The following is a 26,682-nucleotide window of genomic DNA, read 5'->3' on the forward strand; positions in this document are numbered from 1 at the left end:
GACACAGGGGCCACCATCAACCTGATGAGTGCCGCGCTATACAGAACATTGACTCACCCTCCGAATCTACATCCCTCACCCATCACGGTCTTTGCATATGGTCAGGAGACACCCCTCAGAATCAGGGGAAAGTTCCGGACATCCATTACTCATGGGTATAAAACCATCAATACCAATGTATTTGTCTCGGAAGATGGGAAGGGCATGCTACTGGGATGTCGAGCGGCTGAAGATTTAGGCGTTGTCACCTTTGCATTTGGAGTCCATGAAGAATCAGTGCAGCAACTTATAATGGATTTCTCTGATATCTTCCAGGGCATAGGACGTTTCACAGGGCGAGAGATACACCTTCACGTGGACCCGACAGTGCAGCCAGTCGCATTGCGACACCGCCGCATAGCCTTCCATCTCAGGCCTCTGGTAGAAGAGGAACTCAGAAAACTGGAGGCGGCGGGCATCATTGAAAAGGTCACAGGCCCCACTCCTTGGGTGTCACCCATTTTTTATTTATTTATTTATTACTTATTTAACAGATTTCTAGAGCGCATGGCTGCCCGTGAGCGTCCCATCGTGGTAACACGGAAACCAAAGCAACCCGGAGCTGTCCGGATCTGTGTAGACATGCGCCTCCCCAATGCTGCTATCAAACGAGAACGACACATCACACCCACGATCGATGATCTCATCGGAGAAATGGCCGGGTCCTGTTGGTTCTCAAAACTGGATCTTCGGTCTGGGTATCATCAACTGGTATTGGACAAAGAGTCGAGGAACATCACAACGTTCTCAACACACGTAGGCCTCAGAAGATACACCAGACTCAGTTTTGGAATATCCAGTGCGGCTGAAGTATTTCAAAATGTGATCCAGGAACTGATTGCAGACATACCTGGGGTGATCAATGTCAGTGATGACATCATGGTACATGCGAGAACCATTGGGGAACACAACCAGCGACTGGCACAAGTGTTCAGAAGACTAAGAGAGGCTGGCCTAACCCTGCATCGAGAAAAATGTGAGTTCCTGAGGCGGAAAATAGGGTTTTTCGGATACACATTCTCAGTTGATGGAGTTCAACCGGACCCGGAGAAAGTCAAAGATGTTAAGGATGCCAAACCTCCCTCCACGGTCACCGAAGTCCGCAGTTTTCTAGGGATGGTCAACTACTGTGGAAGGTTCATTAGAGACCTTGCCAATCTGACACTTCCTTTGAGAGAACTTACGAAGGACTCCACTCCCTGGACATGGGGACCGGAACAAGAAAAGGCATTTGAGAGTATCAAGGAGGCGCTGTCAGACAACACCACTCTAGCTTTCTTTGATCCCCGAAATCTCACCCTGGTGGCCGTAGATGCCGGCCCCGCAGGTTTGGGCGCAGTACTTATGCAGAAACCGAGGGATGAGTTGGATTGGATGCCGGTGGCCTTTGCGAGTCGTTCATTCACGGACACAGAGCAGCGATACTCCCAAATTGAAAAGGAGGCTATAGCCATACATTGGGGTTGCAGACATTTTCATCTCTATCTGTATGGAAAACCATTTACTGTCATCACAGATCACAAGCCGCTGGTCGCCCTGTTCTCTGGGACCTCAACGAAACCACCACCCCGTATAGAAAAGTGGATGCTGCAACTCCAAGAATACAACTGTAACATTGAATATCAACCAGGAGCCAAGAATCCGGCTGATTATCTTTCACGACACCCTCGGGCTGCAACGCCTGAAGAGATAGAAGAGGCGGAAGAAACTGAAGCGTATGTCAAATGCATAATGGCCAGGTCGTGCCCCCGCTCCATCTCTGTCAGTGAAGTGGCAGCGGCCACCACCCAGGATGCTTGCCTTCAAAGGGCTAGGGAAGCTATGCAGAAGCGAAACTGGCATAGAGTCAAGGAGAGCTGGAAGACACTCACACCAGAAGCTCAACGAATCATGGAGAGTCTATACCATGTGAAGGATGATTTGAATGAAGACAACACTGGTTGCCTACTAAGAGGACATCGGTTGGTAATACCCTCAGCGCTAACGGAACAAGTTGTTCAACTGGCCCATGTTGGTCACCAAGGAATTGTCAAGACCAAGGCACGTCTGAGAGCCAAGGTGTGGTTCCCTCTCATGGATGAATTCGTGGAGAAGATGGTAAGATCCTGCACTGCCTGCCAGGTCACGGGGGATGTACCACAGGAAGCACCGGTCATAGTGGAGCCCCGTCCGCAACAACCGTGGAAGCAGGTCAGCATGGATTTCGGCAGCCTTCCAGATGGACGACACACCATGGTGGTGATTGACGATCACTCAAAGTACCCGGAGGTTGAAATCATAGCCAATACAAGTGCTGCAGAAGTACTCCCCAAACTAGAAAAGATAATAGCTGCTCATGGAGTAATGAGAGAATTGCGCACTGACAACAGACCCCCTTTTCAAGGCCAGGAACTAGCCACCTATCTGAGCTCTCTTGGGGTGCGACATCGTCGGATAACTCCCCGCTGGCCGCAAGCGAATGGAGAAGCGGAACGATTCATGAGAACTCTCAACAAGGTGATAAGGATTGCGCATGATAAAGGGCAGTCAGTGGAAATGGCTATATTCACATTTCTCCGAAGCTACCGCCAAACACCTCACACCACCACTGGAGTGGCTCCGACGCACCTCCTCATGGGACGGGTAGTAATGGACTCCATTCCTCATCACCCAAGCTGGATGCCGAAACAGACGGATGAAGATAAGATTGCGAACAGCCGGAGAAGAGCGTATGCCCAAGTCAGCCAAAGACGGAGAGCCACAGCAGTGAAATTCCGCAGAGGAGATGTGGTGCTATTGAAGAACAGAGTGACCAGTGGCAAGTTCAGGCTTACTTATGAAAAAGGTCCATGGCGGGTGATCAGTGTGAAGGGTACCCGCATAATGGCCACCAGAGGATGAGAGACAGTAACTAGGAATGTGTCGCACTTCAAGCATTTTCACACGGCACTGAATCCAAGGGAGAGCCCACAGGAGGCTACAGTGCAAAAGAAGAATGACAAGTCAGTCGGTGCAGATCCCCTGGCCAGCTCGGAGAACTCTTGGAGAGACGTCCCTTCTGATGACTCTGGCAGTGAAGCAGAAGAAATGGTCAGTGATGCTGGAGCTCCGGAGGTGGCGGATGAGGTACCGAATAGCCATCCACCCACCGATGGGACCAGCGAAGGAACTGTCACAGGGCGGGATAGTTCGCAATACAGCCTGAGAAGAAATCCAGAGCCCTCCTGTCGGCTGCGAAATTATTTCACGTAAGAATGTTCTAATTTGTTTCATAGAGCAGGCTGGCATCGCGGTGTCACCCTGGACATGTTTCTACTGTTTAAGCTGAATCATGATATACTATGTATGCCATTTGTGCCTGATTAAGTTTGAACTGTTGAACCGAAGAAGCACTGTGTTTTTGTTTTTCATGTTTTAGGAGGAATGTTGTGTTCCTGTTTATTATACGCTCATGACGCCCCCAGCGCGCAACGTTAGGTCATGTGACCTCCCATAATAAAAGGGGCACGCACGCACGCACGTTCATTCGGGTGCGGAGCAGAGAGCCAGCAAGCATTCATATAGTGTCCGCCTGTGTTATTTCTAGGCCACGTGTAAGGCCTGTAACTACCCTAGGTGCCCCCTGAGAGTAGGGCCCTAGCCACAGCCTTTAGGGTTCCCCGATCAGCTGCCACAAAGAACACAACAAACATTTTGGGGATCACAGACTGTAAAGGTACTACCCTATCATGCATCCAACAACGGAAAACTGGACAACTTCCTAACAAGTGCGTGCTTCAATATTCCGTATTAAATATGCAGCTTTAATGCTACTTCGAGTCTGAGAGGCTCATTGCTTTCTCTGACATTCCAGTGATATATATTTCATGAGAAGAGCGAGAGACATTCCAGTCGGAGATGTAGTTCGACAGGCTGGTTTCAGTTGGAGAATTCTTGGCCTCGAGGCGTGCGAGTAATGCGCCGCCATTCTTTGTTGAGCTTTTGCTATTGGTGATAAATGCCCTGGAAGGCATAATACAAATATGTTGTCACAATTAGTAATTAATGTTTCCCGTCCTGATGAGGGTAGGAGGGTGGCTGTACTTATTTCTACATTTAATGTAAATGCACCCCCCATTTCTTGAGATACTTTACTTCACTTCTATTAAGGGGCGGTGAAGGGGTCGACTGTTAGCGCAGATGTAACAGGCAGGGCCAGTCACATGCACCTGATGCAGAGACAGCCGCATCAAGTTTTGGCACCAGTCCTGTCGGCCTTTAAGAAACACCATCCCTAGGCCAGAAAACAACTAGTGAAGAGCTCCCAAACACAGTGGCATAGCCAGCCTCAAGGCAGAATAGGTAAACTGCCCTTTCTGCCCTCCCTCCCCTGAGCTGGGTAGTAAAGGACAGCCATAACTGGGATACACTGTCCCCTCACCCAATACGATCATGGGCCCTGTTCCTATCCTAGATGCTGCACTATTGAGTGCAGTGCGCTGCTCCCACCCTAACCCCACACAGTTGGGGGCTGTGGTGAGTTTCACGTGCCATTCCTTCTTATTTTGTGGTTTATAAATATTCATTCATGTCATTCTATTCTCTTTTCACTAGTTTCTATTTTATTTTAAGCGTTGTCAAATTACAGCAATATTGTTACGTTGAGGCTGAAAGTGTCTCCATGTGCTTGTGTAAGCCTCTGGTGTTCCTGCAGAAGCGTCTCTTCCTGAACACTTGCTTGTCACAAGCCTGGAATCTTTCCTTCCTGTAAGCTGTGCATAGGTTGTTTGACTTTAAACACTGTGCCAGCCAAAATCACACTTGTTCAAAACCATTTACGCTTGCTGTCTATGTCTTATTGCCTATTTCCACTCAGGTGACTGAAAAGATAAGAAGAAAAGACTTTCAGACAGTTAAAAAAGAAATGTTCCACTTCAGAGAGCCCCATCTTTTTCGTCCCACTAAAATGTCTTTCTGTACATATGTTGGTATGACTAATTGCAGCCAGCAGCTGTGGTGCTTCCCACAGCCAGTTTAGAGCATTTTCTTTCCAAGTTGATACACATCGCAGTAACTGGTGAACAAATTAATGCAATAAGTTATGGAGCAATTTTTAATGTGTTTAATATTTCAGGACTATACCTTCCAACTGCTTAATAAACCGTGCTTTCTCAATAACTTCATTTGCTTTAAAATAAAGCATTTGCCAAACTTTTTCAAAAAAAATTCTTGGGAGGAGAACCCAGATGTAACGCACGTTTGTTAATTAAGCTTGCTCACTTCGCTCACTATATAAAAGTAATGCCCAACTTTTAAGCCTCACAAATTTCAAATGTCACCTGCTGCAACTGCTCTGAGTGGTTCCTGAGGGAATCCGACCAACACTGGCTACACAATGACAGAGCAGTGGTCGGTTCGGTAGAATGATTTGGGATGTTATATGGAAACCTAAACATGATCAACAACTTAATGTCTATTTAAGCACCCCCAGCCAAAACCAGTCTAAAGGTATGGGATTTGGTAACCTGCTTGCATGGTTTGGTGATTTGTATCTTCCTCTACAACCCTATTCCCTACAACGCAGCCTTCAATCCTGTTTTACTGCCGAGACCCATTGATTTGTGGTGGGAGGGGGTGCCTTACCATATCGGACCTCTTTCATGGGTGGGATATTCTTACTCTGGAGAACTGCAGCAGCAACTTTTAACTACCAGCATCAGAGATATTCTATTATACCAAATTGAAACACTAGGTATGCCAACCAGCACCAAAACTAGCAGCCACAAGAGAGCTTTTCCCTATAGATAATTTTGTGCGATGACCAGAGGTAACCCAAGACTGTATTTCCTCTTTCTACACACTACTGGCCTCAACTTCCCACACCTTTACTCCTCGCCACATGACAATTTGTGAACAGACACTGGGTACACTGATCGCTATAGAACAATGATGCAAACCTTGGAGGAATATCCTCCAGTGTATTCACTCACTAGGCTTAAGGGAAGTTCACTATAAAGTATTCTATGATTGGTATTTACAGCCGGCAAAACTCCAGAAAAATATTCCAAGACACATCCAACTGTTTTCGGAGGGGTTGAGGGTTGTTGTGTAACGTTTGACACATCTGGTGGGATTGCCCCACTATACAACACAACTGGTCAGAGATTTTGGCACTGGTGGAGGAGGTCCTGAGCTACCCCCGACCGCACACTCAAGAAATTGTCCTCCTGGATTTACGAGATAAGTTCCTTAAACATCAGATGTTGTGGGATCGTTTCATTCTATTGTTAAGCTTGGAAGCAGCTACAATGGCCTTGGCTGCAGCCTGTATGAGATTTAGTGCCTCCTGACGTTGCAGTGGCATGCTCATCTTTGGCAGGCTCTCACGGGGGAGTGCATGGCAGATGTCCTAGCAGATACACGGAAGGGCTTCAACTTTGTGTGGGGGCCCTTGGTGCAGTTTCTCTCTTTCCTGCCCTATGCGTACAAGGGCGCTTCATCTCTTCTAGCACTATTTCAGCAATCTCATTGGTACTTCATCCACTTCTCAGGCTCAATCCGTACCAAACACTCACCTGGCAACTCTGAGATCCCCCCTGACAATGGCTGCCTCAGCAACTCCGCCTGTGCATGCTTGTTCGTTGCTCCTTTTGTTTGAGGGTGTTTGGGTTAAAGGGGTACAATAGGCACTTATTTTACTGGTGTGTTACCTCAGCTATTGGTGGTGTTTGACTCACACTCCTTTTCCCCTTTCCACTGCTCTTTCAATATGAAATGTAGACCTACCTTATATGACTCCGAGAATGTCTTTTGCACGCTTGCTTGAATGTATGGCCTCAGGTGTCGATAACACTGTCAATGTATAATTTGTGACCTGCGAAAATGTATAAACGAAAGTTTGGGTAAAAAACATAGAACTTCAATTTGAGAATAATTTGTGTTCACTCAATACTGGAGTTCTAGATCAATAATATTTTAAAGGGTCGTATTACAAAAGTCAAGTAGTACAGAATTAATTCCAAGAAGGCTCTCAAATATAGAGTACATAACTCAAAAATTGTTCCAAATCCAAATAGGCAGCACAATCAATAAGAAAACAGAGAGTATCCCAGGCAGCATTAGAGAAAGCTTCTAAAAACCTGTCTCACCCATAACATCAAAGGTTTTTTATCAATTATTCTTGCATATTAAATCAACATTTTTGCAAATTCATTGTGCTGTGAGAACACTTATCACTTTTTCAGCAACTCAAAGCAAAGGAAAATTTAATGTCATATTGCCTTAACACCTAAGCAATAACCCACTACATGAATAATTATTCGGCACCCTCTATGCTAATGTCATCTGGAGAGGTTCTAACAGAATTGGATACCATAACAATAGTGTGTTATGTGAATGAATAGGCCTCAGTGAACCAGAGGAAGGAAAATGCAACAAGTTGCAAGTTACAGCTGAACTGGGGAAGGCCCTGTGTGGGAAGAACAATAATAACAGTGGAAATAAACGAAATACACTACATTGCTTAACTGTTCTCTGTGGAGATTGCAGGAGAGGATGGGCACAGTGGTAAATTAGTGAATGAGTTACAGATATGAACTCTATCTTGGACAAGATGTTTTTTTACACAGAAATGTGCCATAGGTAACAAACATTCGAAAAACCCACTTCTACTCATCATGTGCCATTTGTTTCAAGACCAATCATGTTATATCAGTCTGTACATGTGAATTCATGGGATTACATTAATTCATCACTCTGTTAATATTGCACAAAAAGAACAACATAAGTCTCTAACATCCCCAGTGGTTGGGTTAGGAGGTGCCCATCCAGAGAACGTTTCTTTTTTGGAGAGCATTTAAGGCAAGACTCCCAGAAATGGTGCATTCTCATGGACAACACACTTGCCAAATGGGTATGAAAAATAATCCTGATAGACCCGTTGGCTGCTGCTGTCGGCCAACGGCCGTCGCGTTCACTTCCTCGGTAGTGCTGCGCACGTCCATTGGCCGATGCGGCCCCGCCCGTTTTATAGAACGTTCCGACTGGCGCGGGCCGTTCAGCGCAGCCAACGGTTTAAACATCACAAAGCTTTATTTTATCATAACTGTGGCCAGACAAACAAGCCTGGGGTTACTTCTCTGACTGGTGAGAAAACTAGTGTTAGGTTCCTTTGTGCATGCTTTGGAGGCAGGCATTTGAAGTGTAAGTGGAGCAGGGAAAAGCCCTACCCCTAGCTTTCCTGGCAGGGTGGCCCATCCTTCCAAAACCTAGTCCTCCTTTTTTTAACAGTCCGGGAGCAATACACAAAGTCCAGCAGCTTAGCTATTCACAGTCATGTGACCCAGGACACTGGCAGCAGGCAACAAATTGTTTGGACAAGAAAATGACAGCTTTCTAAAAGTTGAGAAAAGGACAAGGGAACTCAACTCACTAAGGAACCTAGGTGGGTAAATTATTGTCAGAAACAGTGGTTCCTGTGGAATAATAGAATCAATATAGATAATAAGATGCACAATCGCAATGGAAGGGTTAAAATGATGTCAGAGGGGGAAGAAACCACATACACCTATGGTTTTGGTTTGATGCAATCATATTTTATATTTTACAAACAAAATTCTAAATACAATGAAAAAGAAAAATATGCGTAGTGTCCCCAGTGAGAAACAGGAACCGAAAATATTGGTAACATAATTGTGACAGTATTTTACAAGGTTTCCAAGGTATTCAAAAAAGTCGACCATTTAGAAACTCAATACATAATATGCAGCAGCTGTATACAATAATACGCGCTATTAATGGTTCGATTTCTTTTGTTGTTGACGACATTTCGACCCTTTACATGATCTACGGTCTCATCAAGACCTATGGATTTAAGGACATCTGACGGGTAGAATGTGCAGTCGTGTGAGGTGTATGTGTCAACAGTGGGTGAAGGAGGAAAAGGAAAATGAGATACTCACAAGGACACCCAGCCGGGTACCCAAGTGAGAGTGATTGTTTCTGACAATATTAGCTTTCTAAAATTTGGCATTTTCCGAATTGTAACTTAAATCTGACTTAATCATTAAAGAGGATCACAAACAAATTATAACACATTTTAGTCCATATTCGACCTCACCAACTGTTCCCAGCCAAAACTCAGTATTTATTAAATGTAAAAAGGTAACCCAATGTTATCCAATAGGAGATAAATGAATGTAAGAGTTTTACACTACGAGGACAATTAAAACTTGAAAAGACATCTCCTACTTTTTAAAAACAATGCACCCTGCTCTAGAGGCTGTTTAGGGCCTACCATCCGTGTAACTTATATGTTAAACACAGGGCTGGACTGGCCGTTGCGGGCACCGGGCATTTCCCCGGTGGGCCACTAGGGAGGGGGCCAGTTTTGGGTCCCAGGGGGGGCCATTTTTGTTACCGGGGGTCGACTGAGTCGGCCGAAACCAGCCCTTGCAAACAGCTAGGCTGCTCCCCCCGTCACCCCAGGGGGTCTGGTCGAGCAGTTTGCCAGGGCCAGTTTCGGTTCCATGTCCGGCCCTGATTAAACAGGAAGGTTTAGCCCAGGCAAAAGATTTACTGTGCCAGGTCGAAACTGGCATCTTAAAACTGAAGCTTAAAACTGCTTCACAGGCTGCAATGGCAAGCCTGGGATTTCATAAAAGGCTATGTTTATGTCTTGCACAATGAGTGCTGCAGGCTGCTAGTAGCAGTTAATTTCCAGGAGTTGGTTAGACTAGGGACTTATAACTAAATTAAATGTTCCAATCAGGTGAAGAACAATGTTAGCATGTTTTAGGGAGAAAGGACAAGCACCATAGCACTGGTTATCAGTGGTAAAGTGCACAGAGTCCTAGTGCCAAAAAAACGGATTCAGAAAACAGGAAGGGTAAAGGTAAAACGTTTGGGGGAAGACCACATCATGGATGGCAGGTCTAACAACCCCCTGTAGTCCCTAGAAATGGGAAGCATATGGGCTTTAGGTACTACATGTAAACAGACCAGACACGTATGCATATGTTATTCCTAATTTATAAGTGGAATGTGTATTTATATATTATGTGTAAAAAGATTTTTGTGTGAGTGTATCTACTAACAAGTAATGAGGAAAATGCACTGCATCGTGCTGTGAGTTGGTCAATCCTCACAAAAGTGTACATTTGTAGGAATACAAAGATTACTCCCCATCCTAAAAAGATCAGAAATTAACACTTCACATGAGCAAAGTGAAAAGAGGATCTGTATGGCCACAAAACTGGACCAGGCGCAAGGGAAGCAATTTTCTGGGAGTGGAGTATTTCCCACATGGAGAAAAATTGATTGTAACTGCATTTGCACCAGATTTCTGAACAAGCAAATATGCATGTGCATGGGTGGTCATGCAAAAATGGAATTTGTTTAAATTTTTCATGAGTACAACTATACACCTGAGACTGTTGACGATATCCAAGTTGTTATGTTATGTTATTTACATTTTTAATGCGCACAGCTGCTCCTAGACACATTTGTGAATTCTTGGCAGTATAAATCAACACATATGTAAAGTTGTAGATCTTTGGGTGCAAATATGCAGCTTTCTATGGGCTGCACTGCTGGTTTCAACTCTTGCACTACTCTCCTGTCTTCCTAGTGTGAATGTAGTTTAGCAAAGTAGATGATAACAATGACCATGAATTTAGTCTCACACACACACACACACACCCATACACACAGACACACATGGATGTGCATGAAAACAGGTAGACACATGAAACGCTGCTTTCTGCATACTGGTTCTATTTTATAATTGTGACAAACTGGACCATTAGAAGTGTGTGAAAGCCATCTTCAAGTAATAATGACACTATTCATGATCCAGCTAGGTTTCACAATTCTAAACCTGGGCTCAATCCTTAGTACCTGCAGCACAGAGCAATCGGGCTAAACTTAGGAGAAATGTGTAAAGCATTTATCAATACCAAAACTGTTAAAAAGTAGAAACCACAACACAATAAAAATAACACTCCAATGTTTCAAAATAGAGAGAAATTTTCCAGCAAATAAGCAACAAAGCGACAAAATCAGATGTAGTGAACAGAGGATATGATGTTTGAAAAACGTGGATGATTTTAGCACCAAAAAGTGCAAAGTGCCAACTGAACTGTGGGTATCTGGTCATTCTAGACCGGATTATAGTCCAAAGTCAAGGTCGAATGTGAATGGGCATAGATCAGATACAGAGAACTTGTTTGGTCCTCTGGAAAATGTTAACTTCTGACTTAGAACCATTTTTGGGAGTCGAAAATCCTTATAGGGGCAAGGAAGCAGGCTGTGGTCGAGATTGGTTCCACAAGGCTGGAAGACCTGGTAAAGCCTTTGACTTTTGGCAGGAAATCTTGGGCGGTAGAAAATTCAGTCTTCATTTCCAGGGAAGGTCCCTCATTGTCTTTACAAGAAGGGGGGAGTGGGGATCTTGAGGATCCAGAGGGCTCAGATTACCGCTTAGGGGTGAGCGGAAGGTTCAGTCACAGTCGGAGCCCAAGGCAATGAGGAGAACAAAAGGGGGGGACTGGGCTGTTCCTAAAAGAGTCAGGAGGTCATCAAGGTGTAGAAGGGAGTACTCGTTGGAGAACTACCCCTGGGTATCCATTATGTTGGATATAATGGCCTCACACACCCTTGAGGGTGTCATGCTTCATCATAGGCAATGCTCCTCGATGGGTAGGCGGGGCAATTCCCAATGGGCAACACCTCTAGGAGGGGCTCTTTGGCGGAGATCTTTTTATCCAACTGCCTATGGGTGAAGTGCGGGTGTGGGGCCAGGTCAGTGTAGACGGTGTGGGTGAGAGTAAAATGAAGCAAGAGGTACCGGAAAGCAACTTTATTCTGGTGGTCCTTTGCCTCAATTAAAATAAGGGTTAGTCTGTTCTCACAGGAACTAAGGTTTCCAAGTGCGAGGCAGTACTAAAATGTGGAAGGTATGGTCAACATGTTTCTCGCTCTACGTTCATTGACATGCGATTCTTCAGGACCTAATAATAATAATGCAGAACTACTGTCTACCAAACTTGATCTATGTGAGTATCAGTTACATAAAATATACTGTTGTACTACCTGTTTAACACCCTCTCCTGCCTATTAGTCAGGGTTGATGTGTGTCAACAGTACCCAGCGGGTCAGACATCAGGGGTGAACCACTGTAGTTGAGGTTCAACAGCCTGTGTCTCAGCTATCTCGCCTACCCCTCACCGCCGGGTCCGGATAGAGTCCCTCATTGGCCAGATATTTTTAGTGTCCTGAACTGCTGAAGATCCTTGGACTCAGAAACTTTTTTGAAAGTTCAATACTTTCAGTGGGGTAAACCAACAAGTTGAATCTGATCGGTAATGTGAAGTCGGAGGCTGCCACTCGGTGGCCATCCGAGGGTAGCCTCTGGTTCTTTTTAGAAACGTTTTTCAATCTCAGCTTTTAGATTCAGGAAGGAGGAGTTGGCCTAAAGGCAAGAGTGGTTGACCTTGATTATGGGGAGCTGGGTTTGAGTCTTGGCAATGATGCTGAACATCCTGTGATTCTGGGCAAATCACTTAATCTCCCCATGTCTAACAAAAATGAATGTGTCCTCATGTAATGCAACTGGTGCTATGTAAAGCGCTCTGATACCCGATTCGGGTAAAGTGTGTGCTATATAAAACTCTGTAAAAAATAAAAAAGTATCCAATAGCCCTAGGACCGGAGGGGCACCACTTGGGGGTCAGAACTCACACAAGTCATAGCTTCCAGCAAGGTCTAGGGCAAGTCCAGTTGGAACTGGTCAGTTGCGCTCTCCAGAAAGGAGGGCTTTGCAGCTTTTTGTGACCCTGTTGCTTAACTGGAGGCTAGCCAAATAGCCCTTCGGGTCCACTATTCTGCCCTAGGTTCATGTGGGAACGAGTGCAGCCCTTGGAGTCTTCCTTGACAGGTTACAGCAGCTGCAGTCCACCTTCTGAAGAGAAGGTTCAGCAAGTGTAGTTGTTCTTCTGTCTCCCGCAGGTCCAGCAGTGTTCTGAAGGAGGTAGCCAGGTCTGACACTTTTATGCCTAGCACCAGCTTGTTAGCGAGGGTGACACCCTAACCCATTTGGAAAAATTTCCAGGGAGCAAACCTACCCACTTTGACATATTTTCCTGGGGGTTTCTGCCTAACCAGTCCCATGACTGCCCTGTTTTGCCAAATTCCAACATCGCTGAATCTTCCTTCCTTTGATCAGAGCTATGGGCACAATCCTGAGGTATGTTTAGGAAAATGAGGTACTCCCCTTGTAATATCAGTCTTGGGACAGCCCACCCCCACTGAGACTGGTGCCACTTTGGCGATTGGGTCAATAGCAGGAGCAAGCTTAAGTGTGAGTTACATCTGTCTATAACAGGGGCAGCCCCTATGAAGGTTGTACAGTTGATGGGCACATCCCCCAGGCCATCCTACCAGGAGGATGTTACACCTCCTCCCAGGCAAGGGCCTTTGGTTCCCTTTCATGAGAGCAATTCACAAATCCCCGCAGGTGACAGTTGGGATTTTCTCAGAAACTACTTTTAAAGTCTTTAGGCAAGAAAATGTTATCTTTCTAAAAGTCTCAGGAATCACTACATACAGACATGCATGCAATCCCATGCACACTTAAAAAAAATAAACTGGGGAGTCAGTTTCTTTTCCAAAGACAAACCTAAGGGCCTCATTACGATTACGACAGTTGGATTCCCCTAGACCATGTCAGAACCCTTCCGATTTACTCGGTCTGTTTACAATCCGGTTACGATGTTTGCCGTCAGATTGTAAACCGCACAATCTTTTCGAATCGGTTCTAATGGCTCTCAGAGAATTCATTTTGGTCGGAACCTCATCGGACAGCGTTTCCGACAAGCGATTACAATGCCAATTTTCAACAGCCTTTCTGAGTTGGCCTGTCCGACAAAAAAAGGCTGTCAGAAACTGACTTTGGGGGCCCCTGATAGGCCCCCTTCATCCTGCAGCCTAATGTTTGGGGCCGAGGGGGTACCTAGGGAACTCCCCTGCAAAACACTGCACTGTGTGGCAGGCACAATTAGGTGCCAGGGACAGGGTGCAGGGTTTTCTGAACCCACCCTATTTCCCCATAGAAGCTTGTGTTGTTTGGTGGAACACAGTCTCCCATAGGAAGCAATGGTATTCCGACCAAACAGTGTTCGTTCTCATTGTATTCGGTTTAGGGGAACCGCCAACCTCAAGTCTTTTGGTTCCGATATCGAGACGGAGTCGGCGGAAAGTTTCCGCCCAACATCGTAATGAGGACCTAAGTTCGTATGACTTATGCTCAAAAGTCAATGCATTTTTCAAGAAGTATTGATGAATTGTTTTTGTTTACATCCAAAGAAACATATTCAAAATGATCAAACAGATGCAGGGTAATCTCCTCAAAAATAAACTTGAATGGAGGATTTGCAAAACATAGCCATAATAAATTGATCAATTACACAGATCTCCAATACATTTCGGGCAAATAGTGCCCTTCGTAATGAATAAAAGCTATAAAGAAAACATTTTATCATCAATCGTAAAGCACCACATTAAAGGAAACAAAGCTAAGAAAAGAGCCTCTACCAGAAACACAGTGAGTGGACGTGAAGTGAACAAACTCAGTAAACGTGATGTACCCCCAGGTCATCCTGTCAGAGGAGGTTAAGGACCTTTTGTGCCCTTTCCTGAGGTTTTTTCACACCTCCGTGTAGAAGGCCAGCAGGCTGCCAGGTAACAGTTAGGGATTAACTGTGAAAGAGTCCTTAGGCAGGAATATGCCATCTTTCTAAATGTAGAAACTGCGAGAATAACCTGGCTACTGTTTCGTGGTACTGCAATTTAATTACACAGATGCACTACAAGAACCAACGTTGGATTACGCTTTGATCTGATTATTTATTTAATCTTTTTCTTTTTAACATTTCAGATCTTCTACATTTTTAAAGTGTCCGAATATAAAGGAAATATTATTCATTTAGACAATCAAAAACATATTTCATAAACAAACAAATAAGCAAACAATATCATGACAACAAATGTGTAACATTGAAGACATACAGTGATGCACCTTTTTTTTACACACTAATTTTTACAATAGACTCTTTAGGTTTAGTATTTATACATTGAAGAGGGAACAACAAATGCCAGTCTATTCTTTCAAAAAAATGCCTTTTAGATAAATGCCAATGCCAACACATTTCAAGTCCCAGTGAAACTCATGGGACTCTCATCAGGGCTTCTTGATTTCTAGTCTGACTCAGTGTGTAGATGAAATCTAGTGAGTAAACATAAATGAATGTGTGTCAGTGTGTTAAAAACCTCACCTTCTCTCTAATTATATACACTATACAATTAATGAATTACCTGCGGTGTTCAGATTTGTATTCACCGACTTTTAGTTGTACAGGGGTCATTCCTATGTTCATGGGGGGCTGTTGGGGCAAAATGATCAATTGTTTAGTGTTTAGGAAATGTCTAAGCCATATTTCTAATGAACTGCACAACGTGTCTGCGCCGTATACCTGAATCTTGGGTGGCACTACGCTACACCGTAAATAAACTGACAGGAACACAATTTTACATCATAGTAGCTCACACCCCCACAATTTAAAGGATAATCTCCCTTGGGGTCAGCTACTAACAATATGTAGGAACTGCACACAAAGAGTAGATTTTGAGATCCACGCGTCCACATTCTGCCAACAAATGATGGAAAGAGGGTATTTGAAAAAATCTCTCGAACATGCAACCAAAAGAGCGTAGTTCACTCTGCGTGAAGTACTTCTAAAAAAAAAAGTCAGACAACCACTTGAGAAACTAGTGTGTGTGTCCACCTATGGCTCTGCAACTAACAAGTTTTGGCAGATATTTTAAAATATTGGCACCTGCTACAAGGGCTTGAGAGTCCATTTCCAAAACCACTGTTCGCAATGAAGAAGAACATTTCCATTGGGCAACAAATTATCAGAGCTGACTTGCCATTGACCCCCCCTAAAAGTGATTTAAGGACACAATGGAAAATGAAACCTGTACAAGGCCACCACAAGTGTGTAAATTGCTCTGTGTGTGAATTAAAGATAGAAGGCACAGAATTCTGTCATGACACCATTAAAAAACACAAGGAATTTACGAACTGTAAAACAAAAAACGTAATTTTGCGGTAATTTGCCCATGTTCAAAGATCCACATTGGGAAAACCAATCATCAAATAAACCAACGGATTATCCAGCACCGCTCAAGAATAGAAAAGAAAGTCCCTTGCTTAACTTGCTGGCCGTTGCTGTTGGATCTTACCTGCTTGCCTGAAACAATCCGTGGGGACTGCAATGTCGCCCCTGCTGCTACGCACCTCCTGCAAATAGGTTGGCCCTGACGCGGGTGCCAGGGACTTCAATTCCCAGCGTCCCCCTGTGGCGCCCACCATCAGCATCACAGCCAAGCGTCAGGAGGCACTTTAAAAACGTTTGAGGGCTCCTGCAGCGCGGGACGAGCGTGGGCATGCATGGGCCAAGCCAGGGCCAAGGGCGGGCCCGTCTGCGCCCGTCAGAGCCAGGAGGAGGCAGGGCTGGGTCCCCTCCCTTTCATCGGACATTTTGAACTGTTCAGGACATGGTTAGTTGTTTTTGACTTTGGTTATTATTTGCAGTGTCATACTCATTTTTTTTTATTCTTTTCATTGTTTTATCTTTTTATTAAGTTGTCCTGAGTAAGGGCAATCGTAAAGGGGCAGGTGGTCCAGGGGTTGCAGGCACTTTGGAAACGTTTCTCATGCGGGCTGAGTCTGTCCGAATACCTGAAATTGAGCTTACCCAAAGGAGAATCTCCCTAGACCCCCGTCGAGCCTCCTCTGAAGTTCTTTTACCTGGTTCATTGCTAATTCCAGATTTACCATCTGATTGTATGCCGCCAGTCATTTCTTTGTCTACAGTACTTCAACCAAGTGATACATCCAATGTAGGTAGTATTCTTTCTCCTGCACCCTCTCCCCCTGCTAAGATCCTTACACGCCAACAAAGATATGTGCAGACTAAGGATGGGGAGGCCTCAAAACACTACTTTTCAAGTATCTGGAAGGGTTGGTCCCAGGGACGTAGTCCATGCACAAGGTTCCTATGACTATGAAGTACCAACCCACAACAGATTTGACAATTTTTCTAACCTGGAGGACATTGACTGACTAAGAAGTCCGTTGGTCTCTAATAAGACCTTGTCTCCAACAACTGAGTTGGGAGAGGGTGACCGGGTCTCAGGCCCCACTAATAAAGGAAGCTCACCTCTACACCAAATGGGCTGAATATTGATAAGTCTCCAGGCACACTCAGGAGTGGTACGGGGAGGGATTGTGCTTCAACACCCATAGTTAACCACTCGAATGAAGGGGTTATTTCTCCTGTGGTGAGGTGTGGCTTATGCCTTCAGCTAGACTACAGTGACAATCACAGTGACATGGTAGGACCCAAACTAGCTTCATGGAACATCGCGGGGCTTCCACACAAAATAGCCTCTGTTGATTGGTCTATATTCATCGAGGAGCTAGATATCCTGTTTTTTCAAGAGACTTGGGCCGTGGACCAAGTATTCCCCCATGGTTATTTAAACTTTTCCAAAGCGGCGGAACAGGGCCAGCGTGGTAGACCAAAAGGGGGATTGACTACTTGGTTAAGACTATGTGATCAGCTTAAGATGGAGGAGATTCACATTGATTGCAGGGACATCCTTATAATTAGGCAACAGCAGGCAAATGTTACAGACCTGCTACTCAGTAATGTCTATTCAAGGGGTTTGCAAGGTGGGAAAGCCTCTCCTACGGTAGCACTTTTATGGTTTAAATCTTTTTATTGATTATAAAACAGACAAATAACGAAGACCCTCAGCTCCTTCAAAATAGTGCGGAAGAGAACGGCAAGGTCACATTACAGTATTACCATCAGTAATGAGCATGGAGCGGGTCCACCATTGAGACAAAAAGGAAAGTTACAAAATAAGAAACCCCTCCCCCCACCTCCCCTGCCCACCCCCACCCCGCTCCCTCCCTAACCCACCCACCCCTCGTTCACCTGAGATTGAGAAAGAAGGGGAAACATGGGGGAGGATAGCGCAATATTCAGAGGCGAGCCCTGTGGGCTTTCTTAGTGGTGCCACTGGGGATTGGAGTATCAGGGAGGCGGAGCAGTCACAGGTATCGAGGGCATGTCAGCTCCCTGAACTCAGATACCAATAACGTTAGGAAGGGCCGCCATAGTTCGGGAAATTCTGACCCTCTGCCAGCCAGCGTAAGTGTGAGTTTTTCCATACCCAGTACCAGCCAGAGTCTCTGAAGCCAACCAGTGTGTGTAGGGAGCTGGGTGGACCGCCAATGGACCAAAATGTTCTGTATGGCCACCCCAAGGGCGATCGCAATCATCCGACCTCTCCGGGATTTGAGTGGGTATGTCAGGGGATTAGGTAAACCCAAAAGGACATAGGAAGGGAATCGTGGGAGCTGCGTTTCAAAGTGTAGGTCAACTTCATCAAGTTATTGAGACCAGTATGGCTACAGGTAAGTAGAACTCCAGAGAACATGCTCCAAAGTGCCTACCTCCCCACAGTCCCTCCAGCATAGGTCGCTGCGACGGGGGTCAAAGTGGCGCAGGCGCTCCGGCGTATAGTACCAATTTGTAACTACTTTCGTCAGTGTTTCTGTGAGGCCTGCGTGGTAAGCTGAGTGTCGCGCCCTGTGGTATATGCCCTCCCACTCCTTGTGTGTTAGAGACCTCCCCAGATCCCTCTCCCAGTGTGCGTGGCCTGCATTGTGTGTATATGTAGTATTGGCCAGCAGCATTCTGTACAGATCGGAAATGATCTTTCTATCGGAGGTGCGGGTTACCAACCACTTTTAGTAAAGGGGTCAACAAACGCTTTGCCTGCAGTTTGACCTGTGGGTGCAGAGCTCAATGCAGAGTTGTAGATACTCCAGTTGACCTGTTTCTGAGATGCCATAGTAATCTTTGATCTGTGGAAAAGATATGATGCCGTTTAGATCAAAAAGGTGCCCCAGGGACCTACAAGGGGAGGAGCGCCTGGTCTGAAATGCGCGGGTATCTGTGCCCGGTTGGAAATCCGGGTTGCCACACAGTGGTGTCAGGGGTGATGGAAAAGTAGTCAATTGTGCTGAAACATTGGTGCGTTCCCAGGCCTCCATGACAGTGCCAGTGATGTAAGAGGCATATAGATCAGCGGGTCGATGCGACTTGCGGAGGAAGGGAATCCCCTGCAAAGTTCTACCCGCTACTGCCTGATCCTGAAAAAGCCAGTGCTTCTCTGACTCCAGTCATTGCCACTCCACCAGGTATCGGAGCTAGGCAGTGTGAAAGTAGGTTTGAAGGACTGGCACCCCCACTCCCCCTTCTCAGGTGGCAGGACCGCAATCTGATGTCGAAAACGTGGTTTGCGGCCACTCCAGATAAAGCGTGACAGCTCCGCTTGAGTCTGCTGAATCCAACCCAACGGAGGTTTAAGGGGGAAGGTTTGGAAAAGGTATAGGATTTGGGGGAGGACCGTCATCTTGGTGGCCGCGATCCTACCCAGCCAGGACATAGTGAAATGTTTCCACCTTCTCAGCTCAGCGCGTATGGGGGTGCGAAGGAGGGAGTAATTCGCGTCAACAATGACTTGGAGAGTCGGTGCCAATTGAATACCTAAATATTCTACATCCGCTCAGTGCACCGGGTACTCCTCTTTTAAGAAAGCAAGGGTGTGCAGGGAGAGAGAAAGGTCCAAAGCCATGGATTTATCCACATTGATTTTAAACCCCGATCCCCTTGCTTGATAAAGAGGGCGCGCAGTGCTGTGGCCGGTTCTGACAGGGAGAGTAGAATGTCATCCGCGTATAGGCTAACAGTGTGGACGTCACCCCAAATGTAATCCCTGTAATAAGAGGGTGCTTCCGAATCCTAAGTGCAAGAGGCTCCATGTAGAGCGCAAAAAGAAGAGGCGACAGGGGGCATCCCTGCCGCGTGCCTCTGCCAATAGGGAAGCGGGAAGACGTATAGCCATTGACGCGGACTGTCGCTATAAGGAGACAATAGCAGTTCAGGATCCGTGTCCTGAATTTCCCCCCGAATCCAGAAGCCAGCAGAACCATTTCTAAATAGGGCCAATGCACCCTGGCGAAGGCCTTTTTGGCGTCAATGGCCAGGAGCATATATTCGCCTTGGGTGCGGGACGCTTTCTCTATCAAGTGCAGGATGCGTTTAGTGTTGTCACTAGTCTGCCTCTGGGGAATAAATCCGGCTTGATCGGGCTCGACAAGTTGGGCCATATATGGCACCAGGCGGGCCACCAGTATGCTAGTGTATAATTTGATGTCTATGTTCAGAAGTGATATAGATCTGTATGCACCGCATGTCATCCTGTCCTTCCCTGGCTTTGGAATAACAACTATCGCCGCCTCCAGCATCTCCCCTGGAATAGTGCCCTTGTGTTCGAAGGTGTTGAAGAGACCTGTCAGAATGGGAGCTATCTGGGAGTAGAACGATTTGTAAAAAGCGACTGTGTATCCGTCGGGGTCAGGTGATTTACCCAACTTGAGACTGGAGATTGCTGAGATAACCTCTTCCGTTTGTATGGCTCTGTTAGGAAGTTGGCCTGTGACTGGGACAGGGAGGGCATACCAGCCACAGCGATATAGTCAGCGCTGTGGTGAGCATCCAGGCGGTCCCCAGTATAAATGTCTGCGTAAAAGTCTCGGAACACTTCAGCTATGGCTGCGTCTTCCAGGATGGTTTCTCCTCCAGGCTTACGAATGCTCTGCACTCCCTGGTATTGTCGCTGCTCCAGCAGCTTATTGGCTAGGAGACGGCCACACTTGAGCTCAGTGAGGGGGCAGCCTGGTAAAGGTGTCCTGTGGTCGAGAGTTGCTTCGGCGCCTCGCTGTTGGTCGCGCGCGCCTAGAGCGCTGCTCTGCATAATTTTTAATCGCCCGTTTTGGTATTTATTTTTATTTGGTTTTTAGTTATCCCTTGTTTTTATTGACCCTGTCCTGCCCCTTACCTGCACCATAATTCTTCTGGAAGTCCCACCGCTGCTTTGCGGGTCCGGTTCCGGGGAGGTTGTAGGCGGGGAGCGCCATCTTGGATTGGGAAAGGAGCTGAGCACGCCATCTTGGAGCGTCCCTGCGCTCGTGGACGCTGAGAGCAGGCTATTTAAAGCTCGCCTCCTGGCGCACAGCGGAAGCGCCTTCCCTGCGCCTGAGTCATGCCAGAGTCCTGCCCGTCTGCGCTCGTCAGCGTCTCGGAGGCGGACGAGGTAGGACCGTGGGCCTTATTTGTTATCTTCTATATCGGGGGACGTTGTATGTCCTGTTTATATGATGTCTTATACCCTCACGGAGCTTTTTGCTCTGCGCAGACAGTCCTCCGACTGCCATCATGTCTTTCCGGGTGGTCACTCCCTTAGGAAGGGCTGCCCGACATGTGGCTGGCGAGTTTCTGGCCAGAAGGGGTCCGTACTTGAGATCCCTCCTACGTACTATCAATGCTCTCTCCTTAATACTAGATCCCTCAGCAGGCATTCCATTGATATCTGGAATTTGCTGTTTGATTCTAAAACATCTTGCCTGTTTCTGACGGAAACTTGGCTTGGAGAGGGCTCGGGCCCAGACCTGGCGACTGCTATACCTCCGAATTACAACATCTTTAGGAGGGATAGAGTGGGAGGCAGGGGTGGGGGTGTGGCTTTGATCGTGGATAAGTGTTTTCCTTGCACTACTTTTCCCGTTGATAATATCACGGGCTGTGAAGCCTTAGGCTTTACCCTTGGGCTATCTCCCTGTTAAACGTGCACTGGGATCCTTATCTATAGAGCTCCTGGGCCTCTTGGCTCTTTTTTTGATGATTTGCAGATGGCGCTTTCTGTGCCCTGCCTTAGATCAGAGCATTGTATTTTGCTGGGAGATCTGAATCTCCATATGGACAATGCAGCGGATCCTGACACTATTAAGCTGCAGGACATTGTCTCTCCTTTAGGGCTGGTCTCTTACATCACCAGCCCTACTCATATCAAAGGCCATACTATTGATCAGATTCTCTCGACCAGGTTGATTGATGTGTCCCCGCCGCTTCCAGTTTTATGGTCTGACCATTTTTTAATCAATTTTTTTATTTCTACCTTTGCTTCGCCTGGCCCTAGAGCGCTGAAAGATGTGAAACGGCTGATACGGCCATTTCATCAAGTTAAGGCGGAAATGCTGTCCGATGCTATCCGCCGCCATCCTTGTTGCCTTACTGGTAATCTGGAGGAAAATCTAGATTTGGTCCAGAAGTGGCTGGTCGCCAGATTTGATGAGCTAGCCCCGGGTAAGCCAGCTAAGTCGGCGGCTAGACATGTCTCGGCCCCTTGGTTTACGTCCTCTTTGGGAAAAATGCGTCAAGAATGTAAAAAAGCTGAAAGAATGTGGCGGCGCAAGTATGATCCCGACGATAAATCAAAATATCGGGATGCCATTAGGCTTTACCACAAGCATATCTCTGACGGAAAAAGAGCATATTTGGAGCGTAGAATTGATGAGGCTGAAAATATAAGTAAAGAACTCTTTCGGATAGTAAAGGAGTTTACCTCCCTGTCCTTGAGCGCGCCCTCTCAGTCTCACACCGAAGCCTGGATTAGCCAACTCGGGGATTTTTTTATAAATAAAATTAAGTCCATTCAGGATTCCTTCCTGGATGTTGGCCTCTTTTCGACTGTTAGTCAACTGACTGCTCTCCCCTCATCAATGGAAGAGCAAGGTCCTGTTTTTGCGGTCTTTCCTCCTATGCCCTCTGCTACATCTCTCAACCTCTTGTCCCGGCTTCAATCTGGATCGCCACTTGATCCCTGTCCAGCGAAATGCCTGGGAAGAGTAGCGCCTGCAGTTAACATCTTGCTCAATCCGCTGCTCAACCTCTCCCTGGTCACGTGAGAGGTACCTTTTGCTTGGAAACATGCTTTGATCCTGCCACTGCTCAAAAAGCCTACCTTGGATCCTATTGCTCACGCTAACTATAGGCCGATCTCCCTCCTCCCTGCTCTGGCAAAGGTGATTGAGAAACATGTGCAGCGCTCTATCTCCAACTTTATTGAGAGCAATAACATCTTACATGACTCTCAATCGGGCTTCCGAGCTAATTTTAGCACGGAGACAGCCCTCTCGAAATCACCGATGCCATCAGAGAGACTCTTGACTCTGGGGGTAAGGCCATTCTGGTTATGCTGGACTTGTCGGCGGCTTTCGACACCGTCCCCCACGACGGTCTCCTTTTAAGACTCTGGGAGATCGGTTTTCGCGGGACGGTGTGGAACTGGTTTAAGTCTTTTTTGACCGACCGCCGTCAAGTGGTCTGGGCACCTCCGTTCTCCGCTGAAATGCCGCCGCTAGAGGTGGGGGTTCCTCAGGGGTCTATCCTGAGCCCCACCCTTTTTAATCTCTATATGGCCCCTGTGGCGGCGGTAGCGGAGTCCTTCAGGGCCCGGATCATATCTTACGCTGATGACACCCAGCTCCTTTTTACCTGTAAGAGAGGAGAGGCTTTTGACGGTGGTCAGATCAAAGAATGCCTGAGTGTGGTTTTTGACTGGTTTCGGCGGCACAGTCTGAAATGCAACTCCGATAAGTCGGAGCTGCTTTTCTTCAGATGTCCGCCTGATCCCAGCTGGAAGACATGGTGGCCCCAGGACATGTTTCCACCGGATGTTGCTTCCGCAAAAGCCAAAAACCTTGGGGTGTTGTGTGATGACGGCCTTTCTTTCAGACCCCAGATCATCGGGCTGTCTGGGAAATGTTTTGGCATTTTGAAAATGCTACGGAAGTTTCTTCCGCTGCTGTCTCTGCAACACAAAAAAGTCATTGTTCAGTCTCTAGTAGGCTCGCGATTGGACTATGCGAATGCCCTCTATCTCGGGCTGCCCAATTATCTGCTGGCCCATCTGCAAATTGTGCAGAACTCGGCAGCAAGAGCAATTTTTGGTCTTCCGCGTTGGGCAAAAGCCTCGGAACTGCTTAAAAGACTGCATTGGCTGCCGATTTCCAAGAGAATCACTTTCAAGGTGTTGACACTTGCTTTTAAGGCCCTTCATTCGATTGGCCCTGAATATCTGGGGAAGCGCATGGCCTTTTACGCACCGAGGAGGACTCTTTGGTCGGCCTTGCTGGCCAAAGCCGCTGTTCCCCCTATCAGACTCGCCCGGATCGGAGCTCGCTCCTTCCGTTACCTGGCCCCACGATGCTGGAATCAGCTTCCTGTTTCCTTAAGGAAAGCCAACAGTCTCCTTTCCTTTCGTAAGGAGTTGAAGACCTGGCTTTTTTCCGTATGATTTTCTTTCGGCCGCTGCGAGTAGTTGTGTTGTGTTTTCTTCCTCAGTTCTCTTTGCCAAAGCGCCGGGACACCCCATGGGGTAGCCGTGCGCTATAGAAGAGACATAATAACATAACATAACATAACACTTGTCACCCCCAGTGTAGAAGGAGTGCCGGAGCCGTACAGCCGCATATTCAGCCCTGTCTTGGTCTAAGGCCGCAAGTTGTTTCCGCTCAACACATAGCTGCCGTCAGGCGTGGGAGGCTCCCATTCTCTGGTATAGCTGCTCATACTCCGACACTCTGTGCATGTTCTGCCCTCTTGCAGGTCCCCCCTTGGTTCTGAGCGGAGGAAATAGTGATGAATTTCACTCATAAGACCGCCTTTAGAGCCGTCCACTGAACCGCTAAAGAAGTGGCAGGGTTAGCGTTAAGGGTTAGAAAGTTAGAAATAGCCCCCTGTATTTGCTCAATCACTTTATGTTGATGCAGAAGAGTGTCGCGCAATCGCCACTGCTTCGAGGGGCGGGAAGAGTGCGGCAATTGAAAGGTGGCCAAGACTGGGGAGTGATCCGATAGTGATGTTGTCAAGATTTTGGCGTCGGTGGCATAGGCCTGAAGAGAGGTGGAGCAAAGAAAGTAATCTAAGTGCGCGTATGTCTTGTGAGCCCCAGAGTAAAATGTGTAGCTATGAGTGTGCGGGTGGAAATGCCGCCACAGGTCAAAGAGCCCTAAGTCGCTCGTGTGAGTATGTCCCGTTAGCGGGAGAACACCCACCTGCGTCCTCCGTTGACAAGAACGATCCAGGTCATTGTCAAATCAGAGGTTAAGGTCCCCCCCAAGCAGCAAATGTCGGTCTGAGGCAGAGGCTGCCTCTCGCAGTGCAGTATGTAGGAACTTAGCCTGTCCCTCGTTAGAAGCATATATCGACCCAACAACTAGTGTAGTCCCCCCCATCGAGAATTGGTACGTAAGGAGGCGGCCTTTTATCTCTGCTTCTTTCTGTATTACCTTACCAGTTAATGAGCGGGAGACCAATAAGGCCACCCTTACAGTTTTGGAAGTGATAGAGGAGAACAGCTGTGTAGGAAAATATTTGGAACAAAGTCTATGCTGATCTTTAGAGAGAAGATTAGTTTCCTGAAGGAGGCTGATGCCTGCCTTGGCATGTTCCAGGTAATTTAGCACCGCCCTGCGTTTGATTGTAGTATTCAGACCCTTCACATTAAGGGTTAGGACCTTAAGAGAGACGTGCAACCGTTTTGGGGCAAAGAGGAACCCTAAAGCTATGCATATCACGCGTTACAGTAGGCAGGGGGAGGGAAAGTGGAGTTGTATCAGTTAGGGAGGAAGGGCATAGTGGAGGAATAGCAGGAGGAGGTGGACGAGGGAACCCAACCCCCCCCAAAAAAAAAAAAAAACCATAACCAAGTCCAAGATCACAACCAAAAAAAAAATAAATCCAAACAGGAAAACAGAGTTCTTATAATAGTGTCCGCCTTCCCAGGGTATCCAGGGAGTCGTCATAGAGGGGCTCAGAATGTGGACAAGAATGACGGTCCAGAACCCACCACTGCCCACCACTGATCAGAGAGCCACCATCAAAAAGAAAGGAAAAGGGGCATTAGAAACGTTGTCACCCCACATCAGCACTGGGCCCCGCCAGGGCGTCAGCGACGGAGGTGAGAGCCTCCTGTTGTCCCTGCGCTATGGCTTGCTTGTTTGGCTTCTGAAATCGTCATCTTCTCCGGGGCCGTTGCCACCCCGAGGGTGAGGTCTCTGGCTCTGATTCACGGCCCTGTCGCTCCTCTTCCTCCTGAGGCACCGCCAGACCCAGCAATTGACATGTGTCCGTGAGTGAGCGCATCTGGTGCAGTCTGTCATTGAACCGGAAGATGAGGCGAAATGGGTGCCCGCATGAGTATGTGATGTTCTGCTGTCTGAGGTACTCTGTCACAGGGCGGAACTGCCTCCTGCGCTGCAGTGTGAGCAGAGCAAGGACCTGGTATAACACTGGAGAGTGGCCCTGATAGGAGATGAGATGCATGGCTCACGCCTTAGCCAGTATATCTTCTTTAGTTTTGAAGTAATGCAGGCAGACAAGAATGTCGGCTGGTGGAGCATTAGGCGCGCGGGGCGGGCCAATTCTGTGCGCTCTATCTAGGACAATGGGGGTAGTTGCTGGGGCACCCAGGATGTGGCAGAATAGGCCTTCCGTGAATGCAAAGAGGCCCTTTGTGTCATCTGACGGCTTCACCCCCGTATCCTAATGTTGTGTCTTCGTGACCTATTCTCCAAGTCCTCCAGGTGGGTCTGCATATGGAGGTGTTGGTCCTGCAGGCGGATTACCTCCTGTTGCAACATGGTCA

The sequence above is a fragment of the Lissotriton helveticus genome, chromosome 6 (genome assembly GCF_964261635.1).
Source record: "Lissotriton helveticus chromosome 6, aLisHel1.1, whole genome shotgun sequence".
NCBI classification, from domain to species: domain Eukaryota; kingdom Metazoa; phylum Chordata; class Amphibia; order Caudata; family Salamandridae; genus Lissotriton; species Lissotriton helveticus.